The sequence below is a fragment of the Syzygium oleosum genome, unplaced genomic scaffold (genome assembly GCF_021117445.2).
Source record: "Syzygium oleosum isolate NSW1041296 unplaced genomic scaffold, Sole_v2.1 Sole_v2.29, whole genome shotgun sequence".
In the NCBI taxonomy this organism is placed as follows: domain Eukaryota; kingdom Viridiplantae; phylum Streptophyta; class Magnoliopsida; order Myrtales; family Myrtaceae; genus Syzygium; species Syzygium oleosum.
Genome location: NW_026607513.1, coordinates 3,707,341 through 3,717,579, shown reverse-complemented (window position 1 = coordinate 3,717,579; position 10,239 = coordinate 3,707,341). Strand labels below are relative to the sequence as shown.

The following is a 10,239-nucleotide window of genomic DNA, read 5'->3' as shown; positions in this document are numbered from 1 at the left end:
TTCCGCCAAACGAACGGAGCCTAGCGTATCTTCTATTTCTCATGCATTCAGAATCTTGAAGAAACCGGTCTGCTTGCCCCTCTGCCTCTGAATAGTGGAAACAGTTCACCATAAGCATGAATACAGTAAAATTCTTGTGATTAATTTAGACACTAATTTGTACCCGGTCTGCGTGAAAAACGCATTGAATTGATCCCATTAAGCCATAACAAGGCAGTCCTCCGTGAATCCAAACATTAGTTTGGGGTCTTTAGCAAGTTGAGTGCAGGGTTGTTTAAGACGGTCGGTGGCATATGAGACCTTGTATTGTAAGGAGCCGCCCAATCTAATCTTCAATGGGGATAATGCCGCAGAAGTCTGCTGCATCAACCAAAGGCTTACTTGTTCCATTTGTTCTTTCTGTCCTAGGGAACCTGTTTCATTTATCTGTTTTCTTTTAATGTGTAATCTCAGAGTTGAGCCTGAAGATATCAATTGCCTTAATGAAGAAAGTTAAATTGATTACTGATCTCATGCAACTGATGACATCCCTCTTGCATCAATTGCAAATTGGCGTGGTGACAACAAAGTGGGTGAAAACAAATGCGTGCATCGAATGATACCAACTTACCAAGTTTTCCCCTTCTTGAGATGAAAGTGAATGTTAAATCTTACAGAAAAACTTTTTCCTGCCGGTCAACCTTTGATTAACTTACTTGAGAAAAAGGAAAGTGCCATCTCAAAGTACAAGGCATTACATTGTTCAGTCTTAAAAGAAAGTACAAGGTATTAGACACTGGAGAACATTGGCTGAACAATGCTTGTTCGAACAATATGTGCGCGAGAGATTTTCACATGTTGCACAGATTGCAGAAATGTGACTACCATTAAGCAAATCGGAGAAACTATCCAGCTTTCGATATCCAACCTCGGTTTCTTCAATTATGACGGTGCCCGATCTTGAAGACCCGCCAGATAAGTGAGATTACACCTCTCCAGTTCCTCAAAACATGTAATACCCATCTTCATTTTGAAAAGCACGCATCCTTGAAGCACGGATATATTTTAATCAAGGAGAGCTCTGACTGGGCATTTATCCCAAGCAATGAAGCATCCACTCGTTCTTTTTACTTTAAGGGGAGATTCCAGGCACAAGTGGAATGGGTGGCTTGGGCTTCTTCGTTTTCTCCACCAATATCGCTTGGGTTGTCAGGACTGTCCCTGCAATGGAGACTGCGCTTTGTAGCGCGCACCTTGAAACCTTGCATGGATCTATGACTCCAGCACTGAGAAGATCTTCATATTTGCCCGTCATTGCATTGTAACCGATTTCCCAACTGCATGTTCGGGTTTTCTCCACTACAGTATCGCCATCTGCTCCAGCATTAGTTGCAATGGCTTTTGCTGGAGCAAGGAGTGCCTGCAATCGCAATCCACAGTTGACCACCTATAAGACCACCTATAAGAACAAAGACACCTCCAGAACAACAGCAAAATGCTAGAAACTATCTTCCACTCGATGCATTCCACTTAGAATGCCCAAGCAATCATTGAAGACATAAGGCAGGTTATCATTCAAATGAAAATGTAGAACATAGTTTCCTCAAGCCCACACGAGAGGTTGTTGCACTGGTCAACTGATATGTAAAGAATTCGATGATCAACAGAGAGAAAGCATATCCACTCCAGAACCATTGCACACACCCCTATATCAGGTAATGCCAGCTTCCGGCCTTGTCTATTTTGTCTCCCATTTATTGATTTGGCAAGGGCAACTACTCCCGCCAATTTAAACTTTCCATTCGACATGCAACACCACCATTCCCAAGTCTTACTGAACATTAGAAAATTAAGACATTTTATTTTCAAGGCACAATCTTGTCTCAAGCTATTGATAAATAAAGCATAGACTGATCGATAGATCTGCCTGCGCATGTTCTATTACAAATATATAAAGCACAATCAGCTTAATTAACTTGGCCATGGTTTTTTTTTTTTTTTTGGTAAGGAACTTGGCCATGGTTTGTCCCTGTATATACTCAAAGCCGCCATTATTACCGCACAAGAGTGACGATTTGCTAGAGAACAAAGGCACCAGAGAATGCCCGTTGGACCAAACTAGGTATGCATGAACAACATTTGGTCAAGCGCCAACCTCCTCAGTTTCCTTTAAACTACTTGCTGAAATTTAAACTACACACAAAACGATGCGCACAAAGAGATGAAGCAAAAAAGTAGAAATCATACTGTTGCTATGACATCAGAACCAATCTGCTCCTCTTGATCTTCCATCTTGCTCTTTATCACAGAAATATACTCAGAAAGATGTACATAAGCTGCACCACCACCAGGTACTATTCCCTCATCCATCGCAGCAAATGTAGCCTGCTTTGCATCCTCTATTCTAAGTTTCCGGTCTTCAAGTTCCACCTCAGTGTGTGCTCCTACCTAAATTGAATGCACATTGCTTAATATGAAATAGAGACAACACTAAATCGCTTTCAGACTCGTAGGCAATACAGAATTACGAGTCTGATGAATAAGTGCAATTATTTTTATCTCTGAGGACATTTGAGGGGATCTCAAATTCATGAACTTTGTACATCTTTAGTTCTCCAAACAAGGAGCTTAAATGGATTATACGTGAGTAGAAATTGCCTCCAAAAGAATGTGGGATCTTGCAAACCTTAATTACAGCAACTCAACCAGTGAGTTTGGCAATTCTTTCTGCAAGCTTTCGGGAATGGTATGCACTGTCAGTCTCAGCTAAATCCTTCTTAATCTGTGAAATCCTTGCCTGGATTTCAGCTTTAGTAGAAGGATCAGCAACAATGATTGTTAAGTTACTACTGATGGTTACTTTTCTAGCAATGCCAAGCTGATCGGACGTCACACCATTGAGAGTTAGACCCAAGTCCCCAGAGAGGAAATCAGCACCTGATGTTGTTATTAAATTGTTAATGGAACGAAAAAATAGCAGAAAATGTGCTCTAATGATGGGAATACTCGTGCATTTTGAATAAGAGAGCTTCTTTAAGGAACTTAAGACAGCATACAAACAAAGATTGCCACGCTGCGCAAGTTCACCTGTCAATAAAGCAATGTCCTGCAAGACACCTTTCTTTCCTTCTCCAAATCCTGGACATTGCACAACAGCTACATTAAGCAGGCCTTGCATTTTGTTCACGACAAGTGTTTCCAGTACTTGCCTTGAGATATCCTCAGCAATGATTAGCAAAGGGACACTTAATTGAGTTGCCTTCTCCAGCAAAGGAATCATTTCCTTGACATCTGAAATCTTCTGATCAGTTACGAGGACTTTGGCATTCTCAAACTCCACGAGAGATCTATCCTGGTTTGTAATGAAATGAGGCGACATATAGCCCTTATCAATCTGGCAGAAAAAAAATGTGACTTAAGTGAAGAAATCATCAAAGAGGAATTAATTATTGAAAGTTGTGTATGCATTCAATAAGCTTAGGATCTATTGATGCGTCCAATTGGAAGACTTTATCCCTTTAGGAGATAGAGTTTAGATGATAGAGAGCTCACAAAAGAGCATAAGAAATGAGTGACACTTTCCACATTTTGCAAGGTGACAGTCATCCAACTCCTGAATATTTCAAACCTAAAGCAAAATTTACCACCTTCATTCCTTCTTTGACTAGAACAAAGGTTTCAGAAGATGAGGATGACTCGACAGAGATTACTCCATCATGTCCAATCCTTTCTACAGCATCAGCAATTATCATTCCAACAAAGTCATCGTTTCCCGCAGAGATTGACGCCACAGCTGCAAAACAGTGAGAAAATTTCAAAATTTCATCATGAATAGCTCATGTATTGGACAAAGCACAAAAAAATAAAAATAAAAATCATCACTAACCTTTGATATGATCACTCCCTCTTACAGGAAAGCTCTTTTCCTTCAAAATCTTGACCAATTCTTTTACAGTCTTATCCATTCCTTTTCTTATAGAGATTGGATTAGCCCCAAATGAAACTACCAACAACCCAGATTTAATCATTGCTCGAGCCAAGATGATTGCGGTGGTTGTGCCATCACCAGCCAAGTCACTCATGCGGCCAGCTACCTGGAAATATATAAATTTGAGCACAAAAATAGAATTTTAAGAGTTAAGCATGAGAGCAAACTTCTGGAGAGAATTAAATATCAACCATGAATGACCTCTTGGACTAACATTGCCCCGGCATTCTTGATTGCATCTGAAAGTTCTATTGCTCGGGCAATCGTGACACCGTCATTTATTACTTTCAGAGATTCGGACTCTGAGAGGACAACATTACGTCCTGAAGTAAAGAGAAATTAAATAAATCAATTAGGCCATAATGGTAGAATCAATCCACTAATCTGAACATAACTGGAAAAAACATAAATCTATACTATGATCGGTTGAGGAATAACTGATCAGACAAATTTATATTTTTTCATAGTGAAGAATTTCCCTTTAAAAGGGCTTTCTCGTATCACTAAATATATCAATAACATAAAAGTAAAACAAAATCCGCCAGAATAGTATCGATATTCTTGATAATTCTTGATTAAGCATATTTCATTGAGAAGAAAATTGATAAATCATCTGGCTCCATAAGCCAAAACCGACTGAGCATTTTTATAAGTATAACCTCGGTTCTCCTATGGAAGAGACTAACATCAGACTTCTAGTTTTCGGCATCCATTGTCTCTCTTCATTTTGAACTTTCTCCTCCTTTCTATGAAGTGTTTACAATGTATTATGTCAAATGGGGTTGGATTAGACAAAAGAATGTGTGTCATAACGGGTCAACCCATTTAAACACATTTGGGAATGTTGGTGAAAAAAGTCAATATTCTATTATCAACATGACACATTATACACATTTACGTATTGATGCGTGACATATTTATGCACATAATAAAAAATTTTACAAATTTATTTACAAGAACCTATTTTCGAAACTTGTCAAACATGTCATGTTACATGCTTAAAAACATGTCATCCTCAGGTTTCAAAGTTTTCATAGATCTCATGTATGGTACTGTAAAGTATCCATATATTCAAGAAATTATTTTTTCTAACGAGGTGAATGCGTTCTGTCTATAATTATTTCCCATTGCAACCAAAACAACTCGATTGTGTGTGTGCGTTGTCAAACAACAATCTTCCGTGAATAGGATATACAAGAATACTCCGTGAATTACTTCAAGATCATGGTGAAGAATAAGGACTGAAGCAACAAAAAAGAAAATGAAGAAGAATAGAACAACAATGGAATCTGGAAAGCAAGACAGGTTGGTCAGCTTGGAATGTAGGAATGAAAGGTTCGGCGCATCTAGCATTGCCCCCTTGACAAAAGGAAAAGTTCATACACTAAACTCGAGCTAGAAGAGCACAGTTCTGCACATACGCCTTCAAGATAACTCTCAACTCCAATGTTGCACAAAACTAGACCAGCCAGCTCCCTCACTACTAATAAGCAAAAGCACAATATCCCTCACTCTGTCCAGACGGCCACTACATTAATACCAATTCCAGCTCAACCCCCATAATACATATATAATCAGATAAACAAATAGTTCCAAGATTAAAATGACAGAAACAGGAATTTCGAAAGAAGAAATAGAAGAGTCCACATAACTCTAGGTCCGATAGTAACAGAAACAGCATCAGCCAATTTATCAATCCCAGATTGAAGACTCTCTCTGCATTCCTTGCCAAAAGATATCTTCTTTGGACCTGCTCTCGCCACAAAGTTTCCAACTTTTTGCCCGTTCCTCCATAGACCCAATTCCCTCCTCCTATTTCCACTCAGATTCTGAACAGTGAACAGCGCCCAATTCTTCAAACTCAATCCAAAGAGCATAATTCGTAAAAGGGCATGAACAAATTGAGGGAAAACAAAAGAAAAAGAGGAACTTTACCGGAAAGAGCAGATTCTGAGGGAGGATTGAAGATGCTGTGAAGGAGAAAGACATTCTCAGGACGGTTCCTTCCTGGGTTTTTTGAGGGGTTTAGACTTTACTGTTGGGGCCGCTGTTTCCACCCCTCCATTTGCTTACAGCCGCCGTCGCCGTCGCCCCCCGAGAGGATAAGCCGCGAGGCGGAGAAGATCGCGGGGATGGCGACGCAAGCTCCGGCGAAAGGATGATGAAGCGCTTCGAGGACCGGCCGGCGGCTAGGAGGAGGGAGACAGAGGCGGAGGTTATGCCGGCAAAATGCGCGGAAACAGAGAAGTGGGGACCCACTTCGATGTTCATAAGAACCGCCGGTTCATTCAAGATGGACCGGAGAAGAAAAAAAAGGAGATGCGCCGGTTCGAAGACATGCGCATATCGACGATATATATAGATTAACGTGACCCACATTATTTGGTGTGATAAGATTTGGTTGGTTGTTATAGGTATTTAAAACCTGCGATATTAGCACGTGCTTGGATTCTAGTCAAACATACAACGAAGGAAATGTGGGGAGGATAGATTTTAGTTCAACTCGGAATACTTTTTAAAAAAATTGATACAAGCATTTTCGGACCTATTCTAAAAAAGTCGAGACGTTTTGAATTGTTTATTGACACGGATAAAGTCATGACATGAGCGTGAAAGGGATTCAAGAATCACCTTTCCTTACTCGTTGTTTAGCTGGAAGAAGCTGTTTGCTTTCTTATATCATAATAAGAAGAAAAATCTGGTCACACAAATTGACGCAAAAGCATTATTGATAAAGTTAGAGAATGTTGCTAAGACTCGTTAGTTTTAAGTTGTTTTGATTGAATGTTGACTTGCTCAATAGACGATTTCAAATAATCAATGAGTCGTTATGACATTTATAAAGTTTTTTTTTTTGGTAGAATGACATTTATAAAGTTACTAACCTTATAATTTTGACTTTACTTGGTGCAAAATAAATTTGCTCTCAAGAGTTGCTCTTAAAAAACAATGAGTCAAATTATGACTAGCATTCACCCTTTGAATAGTCAAGAAGACAAACTTAAAAACGAAAAAGGTGCAACATAGTCAAAGTTTTGAGGAAAAATTTCAAAAAATTGGAACATTCTTCGTAAATAACTGCTAAAGCAGTGTTTGTTTCAAAGAAGGTCTAGAAATTGGTGATTTCGTCTCAATTAATCCTCTAATTTGCTGGTGGTATAAATCTTCGCCAAACAAGACCACATGCATGTCACGCCCCGAATGGGGGCATTTTTGTCCAAAATTGTGTGAACTCAATTTCCAAATTTCCCAAATTAAACCCTAATCCCAAAATCTTATCATTTAATCCCAAATTTCACCGCTTACTCTTGTTTAAACTAAACCCTAGTCGCTGCCTCCTTCAACTACCAAATCTCCACCTCCGTCGCCTTCGCTCGGCTTCTTCTCTTCCTCGAACCTAGCCCTGGACGCCTCTTGTAACGACCCGGTCTGACGAGGGCAGGGAGTGATCGCCGGAGTCAGAGAGGGCTCAGACAAGGAGCGGCTCCCGGCAGATTTCACGGATGGCGAGGGGATTGCATTGCTCGTCCCACATTGCTTAGGGAGTGAGATCTTGGTGAGTTATGAGGCTTAGCCCCTAACCCTTGTGTAACGCATTTCACACAAGCTTCCGTTGTGATGAGAACAAAACCTTGAGAGGGATGGCGGTGCGTCCGCACCTCAAAGCGGACAATATCTTACGAGCATAACCCAGGTTGTTACAAATGGTATCAGAGCCAACTCCCGACCGCATGTGGGACCATAGAGAGGAGAATGTAACGACCCGGTCCGACGAGGGCAGGGAGTGATCGCCGGAGCTAGAGAGGGCTCGGACAAGGAGCGGCTCCCGGCAGATTTCACGGATGGCGAGGGGATTGCATTGCTCTTGTCCCACATTACTTAGGGAGTGAGATCTTGGTGAGTTTATAAAACTTTGCCCCTAACCCTTGTGTAACGCGTTTCACACAAGCTTCCGTTTCTGCCCAAGACAATGCGTTTTAAAACCGTGAGGACTTAGTGTCCAAAGCGGATAATATTACACAAGGAGTGGCGCAGGCAAAGGCGCGAACGCATCGCCATCCCTCTCCCAAGCCCAATATTGTCCTCTTTGAGGCGCGGACGCACCGCCATCCCTCTCAAGGTTTTGTTCTCAAGCAATGTGGGACAAGAGCAATGCAATCCCCTCGCCATCCGTGAAATCTGCGGGTTAGGGGCCAAGCCTTATAAACTCACCAAGATCTCACTCCCTAAGCAATGTGGGACAAGAGCAATGCAATCCCCTCGCCATCCGTGAAATCTGCCGGGAGCCACTCCTTGTCCGAGCCCTCTCTAGCTCCAGCGATCACTCCCTGCCCTCGTCGGACCGGGTCGTTATATTCTCCCCTCCTTCGAGCATAGAGTCCTCGCTATGGTCCCACATGCGGTCGGAAGTTGGCTCTGATACCATTTGTAAGGACCTCGGCCCCACCATGCTTTCGCTGTGCCACTCCTTGTGTAATATTGTCCGCTTTGGACACTAAGTCCTCACGGTTTTAAAACGCGTTTTAAAACCGTAAGGACTTAGTGTCCAAAGCGGACAATATTACACAAGGAGTGGCGCAGCGGAAGCGTGGTGGGGCCGAGATCCTTACACCTCCAGCTCGTGCTTAGCCTTTCGTTTGACGCTTCGAGCTCTTCGAGTCACTTCATTGACTTAGCAATCTCGGCGTTCATGGAGCGGATCACGCCCTCAAGCGTTGGAACGAGGACGTAGTCCCTGAATTCACGTTACATGTCCAATTGTTGTCACCTCTTCGAAAAACAAAACTCTTCCATATTAATATAAAAGGCCAACTCTGAAACTTCAGTCGCTTTCAAGTCGACTTTCCAAGTAATATAGCTCTATCCAATTTATGTACAAAGTATCAAAGCTCAGTCACATTTATGTTGCGATGATTGACAATCTTCACTAGGGCAAAACTCTAAGAACAAAGGCTGAAGTCAAAACCTTGAGCTCGTAATGCCATCAACCTAGCTCAAATGTTTGAATGCAAGAAAAAAGGGGCAAAAGATATTGCCCGCTTGCTATAAAGTGTGAAGGCCTCGCAAGTGCAAGAAATATCAAGATGTGCAACCCATGAAAACCTCTCTCACACACATTTTCCGTAATCCGGGTAACGGGATCAATGAGGGTTTTGGTGAAATGATCAAAGTAAGTACCCTTTGGCGATATCTCCGATACCCATCCTCTAGAGATCCAACCTCCACAAGAGCTCACTCCCACCGCTCCAGACCCTTATGTTGAAGCATGTCCTTTAAAAAACAATGCGATATGCCTCACTATCGCGAAGGCTTCACTTTACAAAAAAGATGGGCCATATCTTTTGCCCCTTTGTTGTATTGTATTCAGCCATTAGAGCTAGTTGCTCGAGACAACAACTAGAGGAGGTATAATTTTCAGACAGTACGGCATGTTATCTTGCAATGGTCGATGGCATTACAAATCTCATGAGGACGGATCATCATTGCTAAGCACTATAAATCCTACGGCCACAAGGTTGGCGTCGAGGTAAGCAGCCTAGCCATATTGAATATCAGGGCCACCAAAGGTTGCCATTTAATTTCTCTTTTTTTCTACTCCAAAAAGTACGAATACACTGCGATCCAGCAAGACAAACCAAAGTGATGACGATAAGCTGTAGCCAATACGAATCATTCAAAAAATCTACGGGTCTACTTGGTAACATTTCTATTCCTGGAAATAATTTCTATTCAGAAATAATTTTTTCTATTTTTATTTCCTGAACGAGTTTCTAAGCAGAAGAAAAACACATTTAGTAACGGCACAAAATTTCTATTCCAGGAATTGAAAAAGAACAGAAATGCATTTGGTACAACCCTAAAGATTTCTACTCCTAATTTTTTCATTTAATTAAAAAAATGTCGGTAGAGACTTAACAATTCATGTTTGTATGCAACTGGATTAGAAATAGAATCATAAATATATTATGATATATAATTGGATTATCTTAATATAATCATAAAGAAAATTACTCTTTATAGACAAAATAAATACTGGGTGGTGATTGAGGAAATTGCAGTTTAGGATTTTGGGTTTTAAGGTTTGAGGTTTAGGGTTAGGGTGTTAAGGTTTATGGTTTTAGGGTTTTGGGTTTGGGTTTTAGAGTTTATGGTTTTAGGTTTTGAGGTTTAGGGTTTAGTGTTTTGGGTTTGGGTTTTAGAGTTTATGGTTTTAGGGTTTGAGGTTTAGAGTTTAGTGTTTCTGGTTTTGGGGTTTAGGATTAGGGTTTAGG

General features: G+C 41.0%; 1 pseudogene; it reads right to left on the bottom strand.

Annotated features, from left to right (window-relative positions):
- Positions 1-637: 637 nt before the first annotated feature.
- On the bottom strand, positions 638-6,113 carry LOC115692119 (chaperonin 60 subunit alpha 2, chloroplastic-like; annotated as a pseudogene).
- Positions 6,114-10,239: the final 4,126 nt, after the last annotated feature.